The sequence below is a fragment of the Mobula hypostoma genome, chromosome 7, assembly GCF_963921235.1.
Source record: "Mobula hypostoma chromosome 7, sMobHyp1.1, whole genome shotgun sequence".
Classification (NCBI taxonomy): domain Eukaryota; kingdom Metazoa; phylum Chordata; class Chondrichthyes; order Myliobatiformes; family Myliobatidae; genus Mobula; species Mobula hypostoma.
Window position 1 is genome coordinate 32,555,006 of NC_086103.1, and position 26,585 is coordinate 32,581,590.

A 26,585-nucleotide genomic window follows, 5' to 3' on the forward strand; every position below is an offset into this window, starting at 1 on the left:
AAAATTACAAACATGATACATTATTTGATACACACAAATACACATCTTTATCAGCTATTTGGCTAACACAGCGAATTTGAAGTTGTCAACACCTGACAGACAGTCAGCCATCACATTTTCTGTTCCTTTTATCTGTGTTATTAATAATCCCTTAGACCAGGCTCCAACTTAACAAACTTCATAGTGGCCAAAAACACTGATGAATTGCGATCAATGTAACCTCTCATTGGGTTTCGTCTTGGACCACAATAACAAGGGTCGTCCCATTCCGACTTAGTTTCCTCTCGTAAGGGCTTAGTAGGAGGGGGAGGGGTAGTAACCGCAGAGTTATTGCAAAACTTCCTACAGTACCCCACCATCTCCAAGAGCCTTCTGAGGGCCCTCTTGTCTGTCGGGGTTGGGATGTCAGAGATAGCCCGCACTTTAGCTTGCATCGCTGCCAGCTGCCCCTGTGTCACCACAATTCCCAGGTAAGTGACCTTCGTGTGGCCGAACTCATTTTTTTCAAGGTTCACTATCAAGCTGGCTTCAGACAGCCGTATTACCTCGCCAATACACACCTCTGTGTTCGTCAGCCCTTTCGTCACTGAATTACTCATTCTATAGGGCTGTTGCTCACTAGGCTGCACTAGCGTAACAAACACCACCCAACGTCCCAGTTCTTTGCATCGCCTCGGGACAATCAAACACACGTGTGCGAGTCGTTAATTACTTCTCCTAAAGAGTTGCTTTGTTCGGGGATTAAGGGAGAGACCTTATCAGCAGAGCTGGCCAAAACAATAGCCTTCTCCCATCTGGTCGATACCATACTCATCTTTTCAAAATGGTTTTTTCCTCTTATCAGGGAGACCATAGCTTCATTGATTTCCGCGCTAACACCGACTAGGTTTGTTAGCATATCAAAAGCCTGTGACCGTCTCAGTTCGCGTCGGCCATAATCAATAACATCCTTCCTCCAGGGCAGCCGGTAAACCTCTTTCATGATTCCACCAACTGTTTCCTCCAGCACCACAAAATGTCCACCGAGGGGTACCTTGTGGGCCAGGTTAAAAATCTCATCCCCATAACTCTTTTGCACCACCTCCCATTCCTCATCTGCGGGTACGGTACTTGGTCTCCCTTTCTTCCTTAGCACTTCCTCCTCCACACAATAGCCTACTAGTTCCCTTGTTAATTCTGTGTCAGAGAGAGCTGCCTCTGCCAAAACCATCAGCCCCTCGTCTCAGTCCTGCGCCTGCACAAATTCTTTCCTGGCTAATGCTAAGTCTGTCTCAGCTCCCTCACTACCTCTTGTCTCACTACACTCCTTCTTTTCACTTTCTACCCCCTTCTCGTATAAGGCTGACAGAAACGTCTCAGCTAAATTTACTACCGCAGTCCCATGATGAACCTGTGAGTCCATGGGCGGGGCCTCAATGCTGGCAGGCTGACCTGTCAATCTCACTGCTGGGAACACGATTCCCCCGGCGAGGTCATTACCGAGCAAGACTTCCATGTCTTTCATCGCTAATTCGGACCTCACCCCGATCGTGACTAGTCCAGAGACCAGGTTGCTTTGTAAGTGTATCTGGTGCAAAGGGACGGCCTCTGTCCCTTCCCCAGTACCTTTGACCTTGACCTCCCCAGTCTGGGTCTCTGAGCTAAACTCTAAAACACTCTTCAGTTTCAGTGACTGACACGCTCCCGTGTCTCTCCAGATCCGCACTGGAACTGGTTTTAATCCCTCCTTCACTGACACTAATCCGGCCAAGATCAACCTCTCGTGCCCTTCCTGAACTTTGGCAGACCTGTCCTGTCCTAGCGGTTCATTTACCAGCTCGATACAGCCAGTCAAAATCGCTGTTTTTCCTTTTCCCATCTCCTTCTTTAGGGTAAAGCACCTGGACGCAAAGTGTCCGACTTTCCCGCAATTATAACAGACAACCCCAGGAGACTTCCTACCAGACTGCTCCCGGTCTACCTTATCCTTCTCACTAGTCCCCGGCTTACTTTCTGACATTTCTGGTGGACTCTCCCCGCCGTCCTGACTACCCTTCTGGTAGCCTTTACTCGGGGCAAACTTCATTTTATGCATCAACGCATAATCATCCGCTAACTTAGCAGTTGCGGCTAATGTGGCTGCCTCTTTCTCATCTAGGTAGGGTCTCATACCCTCAGGGACACAACCTTTAAACTGCTCAATCAGGATCAGCTGTAGCAGTCTGTCATAATCCCCCTCTACCCCCTTCGAGGCGCACCAACGCTCACAATATGTCTGCATCTCACGGGCAAACTCTAAATACGTGCGGTCCCACTGCTTCCTCGCATTCCGGAACCTCTGCCGGTATGCCTCCGGGACCAACTCATAAATCCTGAGGATGGCCTCTTTCACCACCTCATCCCTCTGGGCATCTTCCGCGGATAAAGCGGAGTAAGCTTGTTGGGCTTTCCCTTTCAGTACACTCTGAAGCAAAACAGCCCACTTTTCCCTCGGCCAGTCCTGACTTGTAGCAACTTTTTCGAAATGGAGAAAGTACCGATCCACGTCGGTATCATCAAATGGGGGAACCAGCCTAACCTCCTGGGTCGCCCGGAACCCTCCACCTTGGTTCCGCACGGGCCCCTGGTCTGCCCTTATCCTTAACTTCTCCAGCTCGAATTCCCTTTCCCTCTCTTTCTCTTCTCGCTCCAACTGTCTCTCTCTCTCCTGCCTTTCTAACTCTTTCTCCTGCCTTTCTAACTGTTTCTCTTTCTCCTGTCTTTCTAACTCTCTCTCCTGCCTTTCTAACACTCTCTCCTGCCTTTCTAACTCTCTCTCCTTCTCTTCTCGCTCCAACTGCCGTACCCGGAACTCGTGCTCGAGTCTCAGTTTTTCAAGCTGCACCTGTACCGCGTCTCCAGCAGGTTTTTCAATGGACACCACCTCCAGCTCGCCTTGGGGAAACACACCTTTAGATACATAGTGCTCTACGATAGCTCTGTGTATCTCCTCTCTCCTCATTGTCGACTTCCCCTTAGCAAGATTCAACCGTTTGGCCACAGCTACCAATTCCGATTTCCTGGCATCCTCTAATGCCTCCAAGGTCGGCGCCTTTATAAATTCCTCAGCCTCCATTTCTGCTGTTTGTCTTTTCTTTCTTTCGGGAATTTTGACCCAATCAATTTACTCCGTCCCAAATTTAACGTTCAAAATCGTGGACGAGAACCCTACTTACATTACGTACACCGTAACTGGGTTGCCAAACCAGCAGAAATGGATCACTCAGTTGGAGTCTGGATTACTAGATCTAAGAAAGTTTTATTAAAGAAACAAGCAACACAGTACCCTAATCAAAAGGATAATAAATGCAACAGTTCAGCAATGATAAACACACATGTACACAGAATTAAGATAACAGGATCAATCAAGCTCTATCGTTGTCTAAGGGTAAATGACCAGTTTCAAAGTGACGCAAAGTTCAGTTCAATTTAGTTCAGTTCAGTTCGCAGACAGTGGGGAGGAAGGAGAGAGAGAGCAAAACAAATGAATATTCAAAACGGCTTCCACACAGACCTTCGCAGTCAGCTTTCGGGTGAGCCCTTTGTGATGTCATCTGAGGTCACCGACCGTGACCCGCTCCGTTTCCAGATACGATCGTTTCTCTGCAGTGAACCCGGCACCCAGGCAAGGGTGGACACACACCAGGTTCCCGCCGATCGTGCCCTTCCACCCTGTGCATCTATGGCCTGGGCCCGCAACCGGCCTTCCAAAACCTCCCACCGACTTGTGAGAGACGCACCGCTTCCAGGGTCTCGTTACCTCGGGTGTCGTGTGTGTCCTGCCTTAGTGAACCTGTCCCTTTTTATCCCCCTGCTGGGGTATCTCCTGTCCATCACTTCAAACAGTTCAGGGTTCAAAGGGTGAGCTGATCTTGACAGCTCTCCTTCCGTTACTCTCTCCCGTCCCTTCATTAACATTTCCAAATGCTGCTCCATTGTTTTCCTTATCTCTCTCTCTCCTGAGACAGGTGGCAGACCAACTGCTGATCCCACTGGTGCCAGCCCAGGCCAGCTAACATCTTAATCTATGTGTATTCTCGTCACAAATGCAATACATAATAGAGAAGAAAAATAATAAATAAATAAATCAATTATAGTATACGTATATTGAATAGATTAAAAATCGTGCAAAAACAGAAATAATATATATTAAAAAAGTGAGGTAGTGTTCAAAGGTTTAATATCTATTTAGGAATTGGATGGTAGAAGGGAAGAAACTGTTCCTGAATCGGTGAGTGTATGCCTTCAGGCTTCTGTACCTCCTACCTGATGATAACAGTGAGAAAAGGCATGCCCTGGGTGCTGGAGGTCCCTAATAATGGAAGCTGCCTTTCTGAGACACTGCTCCCTGAAGATGTCCTGGGTACTTTATAGGTTTGTACCCAAGATGGAGCCAACTAAATTTACAACACTCTGCAGCTTCTTTCGGTCCTATAAAGTACCACCCCCCCCCCGCCATACCAGATAGTGATGCAGCCTGTCAGAATGCTCTCCACGATACAACTATAGAAGTTTTTGAGCGTATTTGTTGACATACCAAATCTCTTCAAGCTCCTAATGAAATATAATCGCTGTCTTGGCTTCTTTATAACTGCATTGATACATTGGGACCAGGTTAGGTCCTCTGAAATCTTGACACCCAGTTGAAACTGCTAACTCTCTCCACTTCTGATCCATCTGTGAGGATTGGTATGTGTTCCTTCATCTTACCCTTCCTGAAGTCCACAATCAGCTCTTTCATCTTACTGACGTTGAGTGCCAGGTTTTTGCTGCGACATCGCTCCAATCAAGTGGCAAACATCATTCACTAAAATCTTGCTTTAAAATACAAACTCATAAAATAAACCATACCCTACTATAAATACAAGACTGAACTCGTTTTAGAGCCAGAGTTCCACAAATTATATTATGACCAATCAGTTATTATAGATAGGAAAAACCATAATAACTGTGTGGACAAAATAATACCATTCTAAACACACATGAAACATTCTGGTTCTGTCGGCTGCATAAGTCTAGGGAAGACAATAATACCATTCTAAACACACATGAAACATTCTGGTTCTGTCGGCTGCATAAGTCTAGGGAAGACAATCTTTGGCCCCAACAAACATGTGAGATTGAGGTGCGAGCTCACCTGCAAACCCCCGTTTGTGTGGATGCTGTCTGATCTGTTACCCTGTTACAAATAACTACCACAAAATAACAGGCAGTAAACCACATACAATTAAACAATTTAGCTTTATAATTTTTTATTTGACCAAAGGGTTAGTAAAGGAAAAGCCAAAAAAAGAAAAGGGCCCATTTTAATGAAACAGTCTAACATGCGCAAGTTGGAGCTCACGATTTCCCCTTTGCCGATCGTCTTCTCTCCAGCATCTTCTCGCTTCATCTCCCGCCCAAGAAAAAGACCCAGCTCACCCCAGTGTCAGGCGCACAATACAAAAACACACTCCCTTCATTGGACGGCTCATTTTCCAAAGCACCCGTTATCTCTATCCATCACCCAAACACTGCTTCTACAGGAAGACCATTACGTTAGAAGTGAAACGTTTCCCAGGGCGTTACACACATAACATACAGAAATCACTAAATCACTAGAAGTATACTGAATTGAACGAGGAAATTGAAAGACTATGGAACATGAACAGGGTATACATTGTCCTGATAGTAATATCTATAACTGGTATCATCCCAAAGGCACTACACAACAGCAATAAAGAATTAGGATTGCACAGCGATATTTATGTAAATCTTCAGAAAGCTACAATACTAAACACCACTAGAATAGCCTGAAAGGTTCCAGCAATTGAGAAATAATTGTGCGTGGGTATGCCCGTACCTCAGCTTTTACCAGCTTGAGCTGAGAAAAAAATAAAAATACAACAATAATAATGATGGCCTTTTCCACAACAGCTCACTAAGCCCACACAAAATGCTGGAGGAACTCAGCAGGCCTGGCAGCATCTATGCGAAAAAGTACAGTTGACATTTTGGACTGAAACCCTTTGGCAGGACCAATACAGGACCAAGTTGTTAATACAAAAATGTATCATAAATTCAAGACAATAAATGTAGAAAATGCCAAGAGAAATCAGAAACATCCAACACCTTACAGGCTCCCACAGCAGTTTAACTCAGTCTGATTACTTACACAGGCCCAATTAAGTGGCAAACATCATTCACCAAAATCTTGCTTTAAAGTACAATCTCGTAAAAGAAACTATAAATATAACCCTGATACAGTTTTAGAGACAGGGTCCCACAAGTTATATTATCGCCAATCTGTTACTATAGGAGGTACAATTTATAATAACTGTCTGGATATAATAATACAGGAAAAATAACTTAAAAGATATGGCCATTCCAAACACACAGAACAAACTGAAATAAATAAGTGAAAAATACCAGAAATATGCTGAATTAAAAAAAAGAAAATTGAAATATTATGGAACATAAACAGGGTATACATTGTCCTAACAGTATTATCTGGAACTGGTATCATCCCAAAGTCACTACCCAATAGCATTAAACAATTAGGGCTACATAGCAATACTTATGTAAATCTCCAGAAAACCACAATGATAAACTCCACTAGAAAAGTCTGAAAGTTTATGGCAATCGAAAAAGGAGTGTGCTTGGCTATGCCCATACCTCACGTTTTACCAGCTTGAGCTGAGAAAAAATAAAAATACTGCAATAATGATAATAATAAGTAGATGGTAAATAAATAAAACTGAGAATATGATTTCTAGAGTCTTTGAAAGTGAGTCTATAAGTTGTGGAATCAGTCCAATGTCGAGGTGAGTGAAATTATTAATTTCATTAATAATGATTTGTTATTGATTAGGTAATATCAGATGACATTTGGTAGGTCTGGTGCCATCCATAACCCAGACTAGGTAAGGATAGCAGAATTCCTTCCCTGAATGACATTGGTGAATCAGGCAGGTTACTTTGGCAATTCGAATTTTCACTGATGCTAACTTTATATCTCAGAATGATAATCTAGAATTGAATCTAAATTCCCATGCTGACGTTACTCAAAACTGTCTGGATGTGAATCCAACAACAAACACTATGTTTCTGCCTTCTCAAAATTACATCAGAGAGCTGTAAACAAAAGCCATTGGGCTTGAAATTTGTTCAGATTTGTTGCTTGCTAGCACAACTTGGAGTAGAGCAATCTTGCAATCTTGGGCAAATTTTGCAACATGTACAAAATTCATCTTGTCATTTCTTGGTGGAATTCTTATTTTCCCTGGCTCCTTTGATTTGGAATTTCTTTCCCAAATGTTATCAATAACAGTGAGGTCAATAAAATGAGCATTTTGATTTCGCCATTCTGAAAATGAATAGATTTTATTTACTTGCAGAATAACAAGATTTTCTAACCCAGTTCCCCCTGTAATTGCTAAGTTAACACTTAAACTTCATTCTATGTTCCCACAGCTCACAAAGATTTTCAGAAAACCTCTTACAACTTCAGCTGCAAGTACCTTTCATCTGTTTTCCCATGGACGTCAATAGAACAAACATTATCAGTCCAGATTGCTGCTAGTCTCAGTCAATTCTCACAGTTTGTTCTTGCTGCATTAGAGAGGTCACACCGATTCAATACTAGAGAGAAGATTTCACCTATTTCCCCATTACTTCACTGGAGCACACAGAACAGACACTTACCTGAGTTGCAAACTTCCCCAGACAGCTGAAAATACATTAATTTCCCTGCTGAGACTACTGTGCCAACTTCCTCCCAATACTAATTTGGTAGTTGGGCTGATCTCTGTGTTTCTGTTACACAAAATATATGTCTCATCAGTTACCAATGTTCCTGGTCTCTTCTCCCACCTATCCTTCCCAACTCTGCAAAATCCACTCATTATGTAATGCACTTCGCTGTAGTTGGATAAATGTTGCTTGTGTTTTTCATGTGTCTCAAGTAACTATCTACAAAGATCGCAGCTGGTAGGCCACATGCTGACAACTGTGAGAACTAGCAATGCCATCAAGAGGAAATTTCACTGTCAACGCCAATTTCAGCACAGAGTTACACAGAGAAAGCCAAGAATACTGTTCTGTGATCACCATGATTAAAATTCTCACTCCAAACAACTTTCATAAGGGTGACCGACTCTTTTCTTATGTCAAAGACATGTTTGTCTATGCTGTTCAAGGACATATCATGAGTAGTAAGTAAAAACCAGGCCAAAGAAATGCATCTTAAGGATAAATCTTATGGGAATAAAGTGATGAAGTTTAGAAAATAAATTACTCAAAATATAGGGCTTGGATGGGATCAGAAGTTTGTTGCTGGGATTCATTCTGAGGGTATTGGGATGGGGGAGGGAATTGTTTGAAAGCAATTCCAAGCCCCAGGTTGGACTTGCTCTGGAAGCAGTGTTATTAAAATGCGTTTTCTCAAAGCTCCCAAGGAAAGATAGACCTTATAGCAATATCACAAAAGAGAGAAAATCTGCAGTTGCTGGAAATCCAAGCAACATACACAAAGTGCTGGAGGAACAGTAGGCCAGGCAACGTTTATGGAAAAAAAGTGCAGCCTTGGCCCGAAACGTCAACTGTACTTTTTTCCATAGATGCTGCCTGCCCTGTTGAGTTCCTCCAGCATTTTGTGTGTGTTCCTTACAATGTGTCATGTTTACCCAGGCAATGCTTTAACACTGTTGGAGTAATTGTATTATGTTATCTAGCTCTGGTGAGAGGGGAAAGACTTAAAATGAACCAGATGGACAACTTTTCTTGCACAGAATAGTGAGAATACGCACAGAGGAAGTAGTTGAGGCAGGTTAAGTAGTATCATTTAAGAAGCATTTGGAATGGTACAGTACATAGAGGAGCTGGGCCAAAGGCAGGAAATTGGAACTATTTGCCCAGGCACCTTGGTCAGTGTGGACTGGTTGGACCAATGGGTCTATATCTGTATTGTATTGCTGTAGGGCTGAAATCATAAATCACATCACCTATGCTGTTGTTAATCTTGAAAAAAATGGCCTGGTCATCTCAATTGGTTTCCATTCTAGCAATACCCGAAAAACAGCTTGCTAAGTGAACGGATTTTCTAAGCTATAGTTGTTTTCCTGTACAAGTGTGTGCAAAAGTATCTACTCCCCGTTCTCTGTAAAGATATATGTTCTTTGTATATATTTCTTCTACATATATAAGACCAAAAGGCATAAGAGTAGAAATAGGCCATTCAGCACATTAAGCCTGCTGCAGCACTCCATCATGACTGATTTATTATCCCTGTAAGCCTCATTGTTCTACCTTCTCCCCATAACCTTCGATGCCCCGACTGATCAATAACCTATCAACCTCAACCTCCGCTTGTTTAACATATCGACACAATGGAAACACGAATAAAAATACAAGGTGTGATCAAGAATTATATTGGAATATGTGACTGAAGAGCACGCTTTCAGCAATTCTTTAAAAATCACATATTGCAATGTAATTCTTGACTATTGCATTTAGCTTGTCATAGTGTTTGCATCTCATGAAAATGTTCTGTTGTTTCTATTGTACTTATTTGTTTCCTACAAATGCCTGCAAGGAAAATATCTCAAAGTAGTATACAATGACATACACAAACTTTGATAATAAATTTACTTTGACTTTGACTTAATTTTCCCTAACCAGCTTGATACCCCATAATGTGCACCAATGATATTTCTACATGGAGACAAAATTGTTAAGCAATGGCAGTGTGCCCAAGAATAAACACCGTCCATTATTAAGGACCTCTAGCACCCAGGGCATGCCCTTTTCTCACTGTTACCATCAGGTAGGAGGTACAGAAGCCTGAAGGCACACACTCAGTGATTCAGGAACAGCTTCTTCCCCTCTGCCATCCGATTCCTAAATGGACATTGAACCCTTGGACACAACTTCACTTATTAAATATATATTATTTCTGGGTTTTTTGCATGATTTTTAATCTATTCAATATACATATCCTGTAATTGATCTATTTATTTATTTATTATTATTATTTTATTTTTGTTTTATTTTTCTTCTATATTATGTATTACATTGAACTGCTGCTGCTAAATTATCAAATTTCACATCACATGCCAATGATAATAAACCTGATTCTGATTCTAATTCTGAAAAAGTATCACAAATGTGGCAAATTTCTGACCATATGAAAGAGAAATATTTCAGTTTTAATTCTTATTATGGTAATGACAGTAGAATCTATTTACATAAAAGTTTATTGCTGGTGGTCATCTTGATGTTAGAAGTAGTTAAGGTGCAAAGTTTCTCTGTTGAGTATCTCAACATTGAAGGGAAAAGATGCTGATAATATCTTGGAGGCATCACTAAGTCATGGTGTTAATTAATGAGAGAAATAAGTGTAGAAGCAAATCTGGAGCTTTTTCAAACTGTTGAAAGCTGGCACATTTACTCTGAAGTTTAAGCTGTAGGATGATCAGTTTCCCTGAGAAGCTGGCACCCATATTGAATAAGCATCAAAAACTGAGATTGTGTGAATTCCAGGTTAAAAAGTTATTTTTTCTCAAATAATTATTCATTGTACAAAACACAAACCAGTTTTTATTATTTTATGAAAATTAATATTCTCTTGAAATAATTTTTAAATTCAAATGTATTGATAATCGCTTATTTGAAACTATTTGTTTATTTAAAGAGATTCTGGAGATTTTAACAGATCATACAAGAATCACAGTTTTTTGCAAAATGAAATAATGAAGTGATGAAGGGGTAACAAGAACGTTAATATTGCAGCGATTTAAAAATAATCATGAATTATACCGAATAAGCTGTTGAGAACAAAATGAAACATGGTAAGAATCACTGCAGAGATGAAGATTCTATAAATATGACTCAGCCTTGACTAACAAAAGTTAAGTATTGTATTAGATCCAAAGAAAAGTCATATAAAGTTGCCAGAAGTATTACAAATCTGAGGATTGAACATCGTTTAGCATTCAGCAAAAAACTGAAATTGGCTAACAGTGCAAGTCTATGAGAGCAAATATGCAGAAAACATCAAAGCTTCTGTGAATAAGTAACATGGGGAAAATAGTGATGACAAATGTTGCTCCTCTATAATTAGAAAGGGGAAAGTGTAAAATCACAAACAAAAAATTGCAGGACAACTAAAAAACAATTCTAGTGTATTCGCAGAAAAGGACACAAGTAACTTCCCAGAATTGCTGGGCAACCAAGATAATAATGAAACGGAGAAGGTAAAATAATCTACCATTAGTAAATAGTGAGGGGGGGGGGGGATTTTCCAAAGGGTGAATTTCTAGAGTGCATATGAGATGGTTTTTTAGAGTAGTTTTTATGGTTGTGCCCACTAGGGTACTGGGTGTTGTGCAATGAACCAGAATTGATTAGAGTGCTTAAGGCAAAAGCATCCTTTGGGAGAATATGATCCAACTCACCCTGAAATTTGAGAAGGGGAAGCTAAAGTCAGATGTTACAATGAAGTAAAGGGAATTACAAAGGCATGAGAGAATTGGCCAGAGTTGATTGAAAAAGAATACAGGCAGAGACAATGACAGAGTAGCAATGGCTGGAATTTCAGGAAGCAATTCAGAAGACACAGGACAGATACATCCCAAAGAAGAAGTATCCCAGAGGAAAGATGACACAACCGTAGCTAATAAGAAAAGTCAAAGCCAACACAAAAGCCAAAGAGAGGGCATATAATAGAGCAAAAATTTAGTGGCAAGTTAGAGGATTGGGAAGCTTTTAAAAACGAACAGAAGGCATCTAAAATGTCATTAAGAAGGTAAAGATGGAATACAAAAGTAAGCTAGCTAATAATATTAAAGAGTATACCAAAAGTTTCTTCAGATACATAAAGCGTAAAAGAGAGGCAAGAGTGGATATGGGACCACTGGAAAACAATGCTGGAGAGGTAATAATGGGGGAAAAGGAAATGGTGGAGGAACTGAATAAGTATTTTGCAACAGCCTTGGAAGATATCGCTAGTGTGATGGAAATTCCCAAGTGTCAGGGGGAAGAATTAGTTCTTTTGCTAGGGAGAAGGTGCTTGGGAAACTGAAAGGTCTGAAGATAGATAGATAAGTCACCTGGACCAAATGACATACACCCCAGGGTTCTGAAAGAGATGGCTGAAGAGATTGTGGAGGCATTAGTAATGACTTTTCAAGAAGTCACTTGATTCTGGAATGGTCCTGGAAGACTGAAAAAATGGCAAATTCACTCTTCAAGAAGGGATAGAGGCAGAAGAAAGAAAACTATAGGCCAATTAGTCTGACCTCAGTGGTTGGGAAGATGTTAGAGTTGATTATTAAAAATGTGGTTTCAGGGTACTTGGAAGCTCATGATAAAATAGGCCATAGTCAGCATGGATTACTAAGGGAAAATCTTGCCTGACAAATCTGAAGAAATTACAAGCAGAATAGACAAAAGAGAATCAGTTGATGTTGTGTACTTGGATTTCAGAAGGCCTTCGACAAGGTGCCACACATGAAGCTGGTTAACGAGCTACGAGCCCATGGTATTACAGGAAACTGTAACACCTGTGTAGTACACATCAAAGTTGCTGGTGAGCGCAGCAGGCCAGGCAGCATCTATTGGAAGAGGTACAGTCGACGTTTCGGGCGCACACCTGTGTAGTGATTGTCTTATCTTGTGTAACTGGTCACTGCACTCCTTATGAGACAATTTAATTGCATAGTATTGCACTAGGTGTGTTTAGGCCATCAGAAGCCCTAGGTACCAAAAGGAGGCAGTGAATAGAAAACACACACGTCTAGAGGTAAGTTTGTTTATAAAAAATAGCAATATGTACAAAATATTTACTTGAGTAAGAACAACTCAAAATTCCAACATTCTGTTTAGATTCCAAATCTCAGATATCAAATGAAAACCAAGTTCCTTTTTAGTTAGAATCAGTGAGGTTCATTAGAATAACCTTCATTACTCAAATTTCTCTAACTAATTAGATCTAGTATTATTCCCTATTTAAAGGTTTGCAGACTAACCTTTCCTTATTAGTTATCCCTTGTTAGTTAGGAAACTATTTGAATTCCTATTCATAAGTATTATGGTTAACTTCAGTTTCAGTTCAGGTCAGTATGTCAACAAATTCAAGTTCAACGCCCCCCCCAAAATATATATATACACAAATTAACTGCTTTCACAACAAATCTCCAACATCATAACTTTAAAACAAAGTAAATCTCACTCAGTAATTTATCAAAGTCTTTGCAAAAATAATCAGTTCTTCCAGAAAATCTAATTCAGGTTCTTTTAATGAGAAATAACCTTATACATCCAACCACTTTAAATTCTCTATGTCTTGAAATGTTTTGTTCCTGTGCTGCTTTTTCAATTTTGGGTAGCTTGCCATTTTGCTTCTTGGTTCAGTGGATGAAATAATGGGTCTTCCAGGGAAAGTCGATTCACAAACTTACACCAAAAAAAAGCGGACCATATCTCTGGTAAATTCCCGGTTACATGGTAGAGACCTTGGACACTACTCCCTGCCAATAATGTCTCGCTATAGTTGATGCTCATTATAGGTGTCTGTCTAGGTACCATATCCGATGCAGACGTTGGTGACCATGGCTTTCCATATAGACCTATCCTTTGTTCTTTGGATGACTTCCATTTCCTCGATGTGTAACCACCTGACTAGGCTTTTGATGTACATAAGCCGAGGTCTTCCTCTAGATTTGCTCCCCTCGATCTTTCCAGAGAGCATGAGTTTTTCTAGCTCATCTTTCCACGTGATGTGTCCTAGGAATCTGAGTTGTCTTTCTCTTATTGTTGGTATGAGTGATTGAACCGCTTGGGCTCTTCTGAGAACTTCTTCATTTGATGTGTGTGTGGTCCATGATATTTTTAACATTCCCCTGTAGAACCATAATTCAGCTGCTTCTAGTCTCTTTTCCATTGCTGGAGAAATAGTCCAGCATTCACTTCCATAAGTCAGGATAGAATAAATGTAGTACTGCAGTATTCTGTTTTTAGTGTACATGCTCATCTTTCTGTCTGTTAACCATGGTTGTACTAGGGATAAAATACAAGAAGTAGCTTCCCCTTGCTTGCTTCCGATGCAGTGTCTTTACAAGACGGGTGACCCTAACCATTGTCCTATTAAAAGGATCTACTGCTCAGCGTCTCAGAAGCAGGAACCATTGATTGTGTTACTCACAACTTGCCTTCTGCTTCATCCACCACCTGCATTCCGTGGCTTCACTGTAACCCAAGTAGGGAGGCTAACAGGTGCTACACCTTGCTTAAGGGTGACCTGGAGGGAGCTGTGGTTAATGGTAACCTCTATACCCAAAGCAATTTCTCCACAGCGGATGTAGTTTATCCTCATACCCGGAGATTGTAGGTGTAGCTTAAATAAATCTAATATCAATATCCAGAGGTTTCACCTTGAGTTTTTTTAAGTAAGTAGGATAAAGATAATCACTACTGATACCTCTTTTAACAGTTTTTATCTTTAGTTAGTTTCTATAGTTTGCTGCATTTCTGTCACTTGTCCATGCCTCATCAGCCACGCTTCATTTTCCATAAGACCATGAGACCATAAGACAAAGGAGCAGAAGTCGGCCATTCGGCCTATCGAGTCTGCTCTGCCATTTTATCATGAGCTGATCCATTCTCCCATTTAGTCCCACTCCCCCGCCTTCTCACCATAACCTTTGGTGCTCTGGCTGCTCAGATACCTATCAATCTCTGCCTTAAATACACCTAATGACTTGGCCTCCTCTGCTTCCCGTGGCAACAAATTCCATAGATTCACCACCCTCTGACTAAAAAAATTTCTTCGCATTTCTGTTCTGAATGGGCGCCCTTCAATCCTTAAGTCATGCCCTCTCGTACTAGACTCCCCCATCATGGGAAACAACTTTGCCACATCCACTCTGTCCATGCCTTTCAACATTCGAAATGTTTTTGTAAGCTCTCCTCTCATTCTTCTAAACTCCAAGGAATACAGTCCAGGAGCGGACAAACGTTCCTCATATGTTAACCCTCTCATTCCCGGAATCATTCTAAGGAATCTTCTCTGTACCCTCTCCAACGTCAGCACATCCTTTCTTAAATAAGGAGACCAAAACTGCCCACAGTACTCCAAGTGAGGTCTCACCAGCGCCTTATAGAGCCTCAGCATCACATCCCTGCTCCTCTACTCTATTCCTCTAGAATTGAATGCCAACATTGCATTCGCCTTCTTCACTACTGACTCATTGCTTTTCGCATTGCTTTTTTTTTCACGTTCTCCTTTTTTAAATTTGGTAAACCTCCTTTTCAGCCCTTCACAGGTGGAGATTTCTAGGCATTACATCTTAATTAATCTGGGTTTCATCAGCATGGATAAAGCAGTGGCTAATTGACAGGAGGCAAAGAATGGGAATAAAAGGACCCTTTTCTGGTTGGCTGCCAGTGACTAGTGGTGTTCCGCAGGGGTCTGCGCTGGTATCAATTCTTTTTGCGTTTTATATCAATGATTTGGATAATGGAATTGATTGCTTTGTTGCAAGATTTGCAAACAATATGAAATAGGTGGAGGGACAGGTAGTATTGAGGAATTAGAGAGACCAAAGGAGGATTTAGACAGATTAGGAGAATGGGCAAAGAAATGGTAGATAGAATACAATTTTGAGAATTGTATGGTCATGCACTTTGGTAGAAGGAATGAAAGCGATGACTATTATTTAGATGGAGGGAAAATAAAAAAAAAACTGAGGTGCAAAGGGACTTGGGAGTCCTTGTGCAAGATCCCTTAAAAGTTAATTTGCAGGTTGAGTCTGTGGTGAGGTAGGTAATGCAATGTTAGCATTGATTCAAGAGGACTAGAATATTAAAGCAAAGATGTAATGCTGAAATGTTATAAGGCACTGGTGAGGCCTGACTTTGAGTATTGTGTGCAGTCCTGGGCTCCTTATCTTAGCAAGGATATGCTGAAACTGGAGAGGGTTCAAAGGAGGTTCACAAAAATGGACACAGGATTGAATGGCTTGTCATGTGAAGAGCATTTAATGGCTCTAGGTCTGTATTCACTAGAATTCAGAAGAATGAATGGTGACCTCATTGAAAACTATCAAATGGTAGTCTTGATAGAGTGGATGTGGACAGGATGTTCCCTATGATGGGAGAGTCTAAGGCTAGAGGACATGACCTCAGAATAGAAGGATGTCCTTTTAGAAGGGAGGTGAGGAGCAATTTCTTTAGCCAGAGAGTGGTGAATCTGAAATTCTTTGCCCCAGGCAGCTGTGGAGGCCAAGAATTTATATATATTTTAAGGCAAAGGTTGATAGATTCTTGATTGGTCATGGCATGAATGTATACAGGGAGAAGACAGGAGGTTGTGGCTGAGTGGAAATTGGATTAGCCATAATGAAATGACAGAGCTGACTTGATGAGCCAAATGGCCTAATTCTGCTCCTGTATCTTATGGTTTTATGGCTTATTCTCTAAAATCAAAATGATGGAGAAGTTAATGGGACTAAAAGCTGAAAAATGCCCTGTGCCTGATCATTTGTATCCAAGCTTACCAAATGCATTGGCTGTCATTATCAAAAATCTATTAGATTCCTACAGATTGGAGGGTGTAATGTGTAACTTTGATATTTAAAAAGGGAGAGGGAGAGAAAATTGCAAATTATAAATTGGCTTGCCTGACATCAGTAATAGGGAAAATGCTGAAGTTCAGTACTAGGGATATAACAATAGGATTTCAACGACATTACTCAAAGTCAACAAGGATTTGTCAAAGAGAAATGTTGCTTGGCAAACACAGTGAAGTCTTTTGGGGATGTAACTGGTAAAATAGATAGAACAGAACCAATGCAGTGTGGTGTATTTGAATTATCTAAAGGACTTGGATAAAGTACGGGTCAAAGGTTACTGTGCTAAATTAAACACATGGGATCGAGGGTTATATACATGTATAGCAGTAACAGGCAACCATGTAGCAGTAATTTGATCTTTTACAAGGTGGCAGGCAGTGTCTTCTGGGGTAGCACAGGAATCAGTTCTTGTGTCCAAGTTATTCACAAATATATCAATGATTTGGATGAAGGAACTGAATGTGATATTTCTAAACCTGCAGATGACATGAAAGTGTTTGAATTGTCAGTTGTGAAGAGAATGCAAGGAGATTCCATATTGATTCAGACAAGCTGCATGAGTCAACAAATACAACAGAATAAATGTGTCCACCTGGGGAGGAAAAACAGGAGGGCAGGAGGGTATTTAAACCACAATGTACTGAGAATGTTAATTTACAAATGATCCAATGTATCATTGCACACCAGTCAGTAAAAGCAAACTTGCAGGTAAAACAAAAATTGGTGAAAGATTGTGTTGCCTTAATTGCAAGAAGCTTTGAGAACAAGAGCAAAGATATCTCAGTGCCTTCAGACAGGATCTTGGTACAAGTTCAAGTTCAGCATTATTTGTCATTCAACCGCAAACACATATCCAGCTAAACAAAGCATTGCTCCTCTGAGGCCAAAGTACATATCACAGCTCATACAGTCACATCGCACATTGCTCATATAGTTGTGGTAGCAAATACAGTCACAAAATCAAATTAACTCAAGTCCCTGATTGGTGGTACATGGAATGCTATCCTGGAGCCATGTTTCTACAAGAACAAGCAGAAGTACAGCAGTTCTTCATCTCACACTGGGTCAGCTACGGACAGAGGCAATCGAGATTCTCTTCCAGGGAGTGAACACTGGAGAGAAGCATTGATGGTTGAGACAGCTTGCAGGGGTGAGCTCCCAACCCAGCACACTTGCCCCACCTCTGTTCTCTCTAACACTGTGTTCTGCGCCTTCTCCCCTAGGCGGCTGTAACAGGCAGTGCCATGACACAAGGGCTTGGTCTACACAACAACCAAATCCACACAGCTCCCCTGCTGACAGTCTCACCAATGAACCAGACCTGCAGTATTTTGCATTACAACTATCCGACAGGGTCTTGCAATCACAAGAAAATATTTAAGACAAACGTTTGCACCTTTTGTTGGACCCGGCAAGGCCGCTGCGACCAAGTGTGATGCCATTTTGCTGGAAACCGCACCTTGAGTATTGCATGCAGTTTTCATCTCTTATCTGAGGATGGATAGAATTGCCACAGAGGGAGCGTAATTACTTTTCAGGGATCACAGTCATGGATGAGGGGGTAAGACCTGGAACACTGAAATGGGAAGTAATTTCTTCATGCAGAGGGTGGTACATCTTTGGAACTCTCCACCACAGAAAATCATGGAAGTCAATATATTTAAGAAGGGGATGGTTTTCATGATGCACACTAATGAATGGGTATGGCATAGAGCATGAATATACTATTAAGATACATAGAACACTTTTTAGATATCTCCCGTACATAACTAAGTGACCAATGGGTGTATGTCATGGTCTTCTGCTGGTGTAGAACTCAGAATTGGATGCGATTTGATTTTCGCTCCATTGTCTCCAAACTCTAGAGACTACTGCGTGTGGAAATCCGAGGAGATCAGTAGCTTCTGAGAAACTCAAGCTACCCTGTCTGGCACCAACAACCATTCCAACCAGTCCAATCCGATCTTTGGTCTGAACAATAGCTGAACCTTGACCATATCTGCATGCTTTTATGCATTGAGTTAATGCCTCATGATTGGCTGAGTAAATATTTACATTATTGAGCAGGTTTAAACCCGTACCTAATAAAGTGGCTATTGAGTGTAGATTTTATATATGATTGTATTGAATAGTACTACAAGTTTGACGGGCTGAATGGCCTGTTGCTACTCCTGTTCTTCAGTGTTTATAATGCTTGATATAAGGGTTAGATCATGGATTTATTTGAAGTAACAGAAATTACTTCTGAGTGAATTTAGTTTTAGATTTACATTAACAATATATTCAGTTTTATGAAGTTATTCAGGACAGATTCAAGCAATGGAATAAAATATTAAAATGGAAATTACTGTGTGTCTGCTCATAGAAATAGCTCATATTTCTCTCTCTACTCTGCCACAAATGTTGCTGAACACCAGTGCCAGAAGATCATCCCCTGATGAGCCATTGTCACATTTCTATTTTCTGTACTAACTGGGCTTATGGTGTGTGTGTGTGAGAGAGAGAGTGATAATTTAGTGCTAAATAGGGCTGATCTGTATGCATTGAGTTACTGAGGAACCATTAAGAACTTAGTGGAGGCTTACAGCTGGCAGTTACCATCTGTTATACCTGGGAGCTTACCTGGGCCTGCTGACATTGCTCACTGGAAAACTAGAATGATGTAGATCAAAACTACTGAGTTTACAGTGGAAAGGACTGTTCTGAATACCTACCCTACAAGAATTATAAGCCAATAGGGGTTGATATGTTTTGGTAACATGGTCTTTTAGATTTACACTCATTTGAAAGGAAAGCTGAATTTCTGTGAATATTTTATGTTGTCATTAAGAATTGTCGGAATTGATCTGTGTTGATGACCTTTCAAGAATCACTTGATTCTGGAATGGTTTCCGGGAACTGGAAAATTGCAAATGTCACTCCACTCATCAAAAGGGGAGAGAGGCAGAAGAAAGGAAACTATAGGCCCGTCAATCTGACATCAGTGTTAGGGAAGATGTTGGGGTTGATTATTAAGGGTGAGGTCTCAGAGTACTTGGAAGCACATGATAAAATAGGTCATAGTCTGCATGGTTCCTCAAGGGAAAATCTTGCCTGCGATTCTTCAAGGAAATAATAAGCAGAATAGACAATGGAGAATCGGTTGATGTTGTCTATTTGGATTTTCAGAAGGCCTTTGACAAGGCACACACATGAGGCTAGTTAACAAGCTACGAGCCCATGGTATTACAGAAAAGATTCGAGCATGGATAAAGCAATGGCTGAGTGGCAGGAGGCAAAGAGTGGGAATAAAGGGAGCCTTTTCTGGTTGGCTGCTGGTGACTAGTGGTGCTCCACAGGGGTCTGTGTTTGGTCTGATTCTTTTTATGTTATGTGTCTATGATTTGGATGATAGAATTGATTGCTTTGTTTCAAAGTTTGCAGACGGTAGGTGGAGGGGCCAGTAGTTTTGAGAAAGTAGAGAGGCCACAGAAGGACTTAGACAGATTAGGAGAATGGGCAAATAAATGGCAGATGGAATACAGTGGAAAGTGTATGGTCATGTACTTTGGTAGAAGAAATAAAAGGGTTGATTATTTTCCAAATGGAGAGAAAATCAAGAAACAGGCGCTAAGACGCTCCAGAGTCCTTGTGCAATATTCCCTAATAGTTAACTTGTAGGTTGAGTCTGTAGTGAGGTAGGAAAATGGAGCATTCATTTCAGGAGGTCTAGAATATAAAAGCAAGGATGTAATTTTCAATGTTCAAAATTCAATGCTCATATCATTGGATTCTACCTTCCAGCAAATATCTCTATAACATTTCATAACTACCCATCACTTTATTCCTTTAATACTATTTTTTTCTAGCTATTAATTTCCCCTGGGAAACTCCAGAGCAGTGCCTGTCACTCTCAAGGCTGCTTCAGGAGCAAATGGAACAGAGCAAGACACAGCATTTTCCTTCCCTTTCACTGAAATTTCCAACTGCTGAGACCCAACCGGTTCACACTACACTTCTGGATATTATTTGTAGCGTAGTAACCACCACTGCATTCTACGTTAGCTCCATTCACTTTCTACTTGTGTAAATGGTTACATGGATATCTGACTTAGAGGAAAGAAGACTGCCAGTGAATCAAGTCTGACAGCTTCCATAGTAGAGGAACAGTGAATTAAATGTATCATAATAAAGATATGATTGGAAAGACTTTTTCAATGGAGATTCATGGCATTGTACTCCATGCTGGGTAACAAAAATGAATAGATATATCTTTGCATGCTCATGAGGGCAGTAAAGACATAATGACTAAGTACTTACTGTATATGCTCAGGGATATGGCAGAAGTGTGAAGGAATATTACCTGCTTGCCTGGATGAGAGCTGTGCACTTTTTGTTGGTGCTTCATCAACCTCTCTGAACATTCAATCCCTCTACAACTGGTGCTCAACTGTGCAATGTCTACAAAGTGCACTACTGTAACTCACCAAGGCTATCGTAACAACTCATAATCTCTCGCACCAAGAAGGAAAAAGGCAGTAAGCTCATGGGAACACCACTCTTTGCATATGATACATGATCTTGATTTGGAAACATGGTATATTATTAACTTATCATTGTCACTGGGTCTTACTCTTGACCTTATCTACCTGAGCTTAGGAGGACAATGGCACCTAACCACGACTCCTGTGCTTGCATCTTCTGAAACAGCTCTATTTCTATCTTTAATATCTCCGCTTTTCCCTTTCAGGGTCCTTTTGAAGACTCTGACCTGGAGTTAAACGCTGACTTCGCTTCTTTGCAGAAATGGGACCTGCTCTTGGGGTTTCTCGACTGGCTGCTATTCGATATGCCAAGGATAAGACCTAGAAGACTAGCGAGCCTTCAGGGTTCCAGGATTTCGTGGCTCTGGAGGCAGCAGACTTGATGTCGGTGCCACTGCAGAAAGCTGGTGTGTCATGGGAGATGGAAGATCGAAAGCAGCGAGTTGGCTGCTGGCTGTGTGCCCAGAGACCCAAGTTATTTGGGCACAGATCTCGGAAGAAACGACACAACAGACTTTTAACACCATATATCAGCCAGTTGTTTGTTATACCTCCCCTCTTGCTGTGAAATGGGGACACTCCTTTTTTTCTTATTAGGGAGAGAGAGAATCTGTGGTATGTCGAATTACTGGGTGAATGAGTAGTCTTTGGTGTACTGCAAGCCTGTGTCTTTATTGATGCTTTGCTGCACGCCTGAGTGAACGGTGGGGGTGCCAATGCTATTTTGCTGGTGGGGTACAGGGGGTTTTTGCTTTGCTACTGCTTATGTGTGGGAGGGGGAGCTGGGGGGACCTTAGGGTTCTAACATTTAACTGTCATTCAATCTTTGGGGCACACCTCTGTTTTTGTGGATGTTTGTGAAGAAAAACAATTTCAAGATGTATATTGTATACATTTCTCTGACATTAAATGTGCCTATTGATAAGCTTAAGGGAGGACCTTTACCAGAAGGACTAAAACACATCAAAGATAAAAATGGCTCACCGACAACTTCTCAAGAGTAATTAGGGCTGGCCAATAGATGCTGGACTTATCTATCTGCACTATAATTAAATAATTAAAGCAGAAATTTCAGCAGGGATGAAAGTGAGATTAAAATTTTTAAAATTAATTTTAAACTTTCAAATCTGACAAATTGATATCGTGGAGCCAGTTTAAGAGCAGATGTAATACCACTGTATTTGCATGAATGGTCCAGCTGAGTTATGGTTGAGATATGATGGTACAGGATTCAGTGGCATTAATGACATTGATTTATCAAAGTTGAAGAGTTAGTCTTATCTTTGCCTACTACTGTTGTGGTATTCATCAATTCATTTATCCAGATCTTATTGTACGGTAGAAGGATTATTTCACTTTCCAAGGAACTGTAAGTGGTATTGAGCATTGTGTAAGCAAGACACTTCTGAACTTATTGAAGCTATTGATGAAGTAGATGATTGGACTTAGGACAATGCCTGGTAGAACTCCTGCAGTAATCTCCTGAACCTGGAAATATTGACCTACAACAGAAACACCTTTTTAGTGTGTGAACTATGATGTAAACTATTGGATTGTTTATTATTTGATGCCCACTCACTTGTGTCCTTTCCAAGCGTCTTGATGCCACGTTCAGTGAAATACTGTACTGAAAGTAAAGGCAAGCAACGCCCCCTGTCCTTGCTAGAATCAAGGATGTGACGAGCTTCATAGGTAAGTGGTTCTGGTGCAACCCAAAATCGACAATGGAAAAGTGATCATTGTTAACTGTTGCTCATCAACAGTCAACTACAATTTCCATCACTTTGATAATGATTGAGAGTAGATAGATTGGGTAGAAACATGTCTGATTGGATTTCTTTCTGATTTGTTGTGAATAGGACATATTAGCTGGAGTTTACGCAGATGATTTCGTTGAAGGCTCTCACCTAGAAGCAGGCAAATTGATATAGATGCTGCATTGGCAGGCTTGTCATAAAGATTGTGTTCACTATGAAGGAATGTGGAATCCTTTGTGGAGAACTCAGAGATCATGTTTACCAATTTACGAGTGATGGACAACTGTTTGAAGACTTGCAGAACCACCAGGATACAATCTCTGATGCTGACCATGTATCTTCTATTGCATGCTATGGGGTTGCAGTAGAAATTTAGACTTCTGAATCATGCAAGTACTCCGTCCTCTACAAAGGGTCCTGCAAAGCCTTATGGTGGTTTCATTGTCTGCTTTCCAACAGAATACAAGCCTTTATTAGGCAGTATATGGGGCTTGTATGAGAAAGTGATTGAATAATATTGGCAGAAATCTACTGTCCCCTTCTGAACAAGACTGCATTTGTCCTCCCACCAGTACTGACCCACCAATGCACATGTTCTTGCCTTCTCAGCCTTCTCACCAGCAACCGTGCCTTTCACTGGAAATCCACACTGGAGGACGAGACCAGACATAGGCAAATGAAAGCTCATTTACTCTTGGTAGTATATAGGAAAGAATAATGTGAAAATTTGGCTGGAAATATTTTATCTGGTGGTATTTTTTACTTTGTTAATATAGCCATAGATTCATAGTCAAAGAGTCATAATTCCCCTCCACCCACTATTACCACACCAACTTGCCTGCTCTCAGCCTCCTCCACTGCCAGGGAGAGGCTACGTTCGAACCAGAGGAACAGCAGCTCATGTTCCATTTGGGTAGTCTACAACCTAATGTCATGAACATTGAATTCTCCTTCTCTGCCCCTTTTCTCTTCCCTGATTGATCCATTTCCTCCTACACAAACCCAAACTCACAACCTTTCACCAGTCTACTCCTTTCACCTCCTCCAGCCACTCCACCTGCCTATCACCCCCACACCCCTCTCGTTGGGGATCCTTCCTCTCTTGTTCTCATCTGCCCACCTGAACTCCCTTATCTGATTCCATATTCCACCTTCCTGTCCAATCAGCTTCTATCATCTATCCCTTATTGCTTACACCTGTCACCTCCCGGCCTGTACTGCTCCCTGTTGATGGTGAGGACGTGGATGTGGTGAGGATCTAAAAGTACCTGGGGTTGCACCTGGATGACGGACTTGACTGGAACACCAACAGAGAGACTGTGTACAAGAAGGACCAGAAGTCACCTCTGCTTCCTGAGGAGACTGAGGTCCTTTGGAGTATGTAGGCCTATCCTTCACATGCTCTGTCAGTCTATTGTCGTCAGTACAATCTTCTATGTGGTGGCGTGCTGGGGCAAAGGCATCACACAGGTGATGCCAACAGGCTCAAAATACTGATCAGAAAGGCTGGCTCTGTTATAAGAGTCAAGCTGCACATTCTGGAGGCTGTGGAAAAACAAAGGACCATATGGAAAATTGTGGCAATTGTAGACAATGTTTCTCACCCTTTGCAAGCCACCTTGGCTGAACAGAGGAGCACTTTTAGTAATTGACTAAGACAACTGCACTGCTCCTAACAGCATTCATTATATGAGGTTATCCTTACCCTCGGCCATTAGGCTCTATAATGAGTCAATCTATGGCTGGTGAAGTGATGACCCTCCTGCTTGAGCTAACTGAGTTTTAATTCTTTCTTACTTCTCTTCTAATATTTGTATATCAGTGCACTTGTTACGCTACTGTGACACTGCAATTTCCTCTGGGATCAATAACGTGTCTACCTGTCTAAAGAGGTGAGGGGAAGGAGTGACACAAGCACTGCCAATGAAAGGTGGATCCAGATGAGGAGGAGTGATATTGGCAGAGGTGATAAAGTTCATCACCATCTCCTTTGTCTTACTGATGTTGAGCTGCAGATGATTTAGTTTGCACCACTTAACAAAGTCCTCCACCAGGACCCTGTATTTATTCTCATGTCCTCCATTTTTTACACTCAACTATTACTGAGGCATCAGAGAATTTCTGCAGATGACATGACTCAGTGTTGTATCTAAAGTCTGAGGTATACGGGGTAAACAGCATGGAAGCCAATACAATCCCTGTGGGGACCCAGTGCTGCTTATAGCCGTGTCTGACACACAGCTGTGAAGTCGCACAAACTGTGGTCTGCCAGTCAAGTAGTCCATTATCCAGGATACAATGGAAGTGCCAATCTACATTGAACAGAGCTTTTCCTCCAGCAATGAGGGCCGTATGCTATTGAAAGCACATAAGGAATCAAAAACCATCATCCTCACAGTGAGGCCCTGCTTATCCAAATGGAAGTAGGCTCTGTTTAGCAGGTAGGTGACAGCATCGTCGTCTCCAATGTGCTCCTGGAAGGCAAAGTGAAAGGGATCTAGGGCTGATCTGACCAGGGGTCAGAGGTGAGCCAGGATCAGCCTCTCTAGAGTCTTCATGGTGTGGTGAGGTCAGGACCCCTGAACAGTAGTCATTCAAGACTTTCAGTTGGCCCTTAGGTACTAGGACCACACATGATGTTTTCCACACAGTTGAGACCCTTTTCAGGCTGAGACTCAGATTGAAAATGCACTGGAGAACTCCACACAGCTGCTCAGCACATATGACTACCTCCTCTCTATTGTTTAGTGCAGATGAAGGGTCTCAACATGAAATGTTGACAGCCCATTTCCCTCCACGGAAACCAGCTGACCTCTGAGGTCCTCCAGTCATTTGTTTTCTTTCTACAAAAATGGGCAGTTTGGCTCACCAAGTACTTGCTGACCATCAATCAATGATTTACACTGATCCCGTTTTACTCTCTTCACATTTCCACTCATGCTTCTCCCTTCCCTCCTCCCCAGACTCTCTCAGATGTTATCACTCTCCAGAGGCAATTCGCAGTGATCAATTAACCTACCAACTGCATGTCTTTGGGAGCTCAAGCATTCAAGGGAAACCCACAAGGAGAATGTGAAAACTGTTTACAGACAACACCTGATGTCAAGATTGAATCCTGGTTGCTGGAGCTTTGTGGACAAGCAGCACTACCTGTTCACAAGCTACAATTATAAGTTTTGGATCTCTAAGGCTCTCATAGTATCTAAAAAAAAGTATCTCTCCTGAAACATTTTGCAATTGTTTTATAGTGCAACACTGCAGGTAATTGACATTGTGGGGGAGCTGCAAGAGCAGTTTCCATTAAATAGCTATAAAAAGATTAATTCTTCTCACTTTTCTTTAGCTTTATTTAAAACATACTGAATAGTATGTGTATAATAATTGAGAGAAGTATTAAAGAGAAAAACATTCTAAAATATTAAACTTAATATAAAAATGAAATTATTGTGGAAATTACTGGAAGCAGGTTGCCAGTGGAAAAGGTAATCCCTGTATGGAATGTAACTTCTTTGTCAGAATATGTTTTGTGCTTTATATTTGGTGATAAATTTCCTCCTTTGAAAATTAATTGGCCTTGAAGTGGTCCCCAATCTCCAGGCCACGGACCAACACTGGGCCGCGAAGCACGCAGTGGTGCAATGGTAGCTGGGATGCACCCAGCACATCTTTAAGAATAAAGC

The 26,585-nt window shown here is 41.3% G+C and overlaps 1 long non-coding RNA gene across 1 annotated transcript in view; it reads left to right on the top strand.

Annotated features, from left to right (window-relative positions):
• LOC134348880 (uncharacterized) overlaps positions 1-21,905 on the top strand; it is a 59,958-nt gene extending 38,053 nt beyond the window's left edge. The window contains exon 3 of the long non-coding RNA XR_010018512.1: positions 21,355-21,905. This is a non-coding gene — a long non-coding RNA (uncharacterized LOC134348880). The remainder of the gene's footprint in view (positions 1-21,354) is intronic.
• Positions 21,906-26,585: the final 4,680 nt, after the last annotated feature.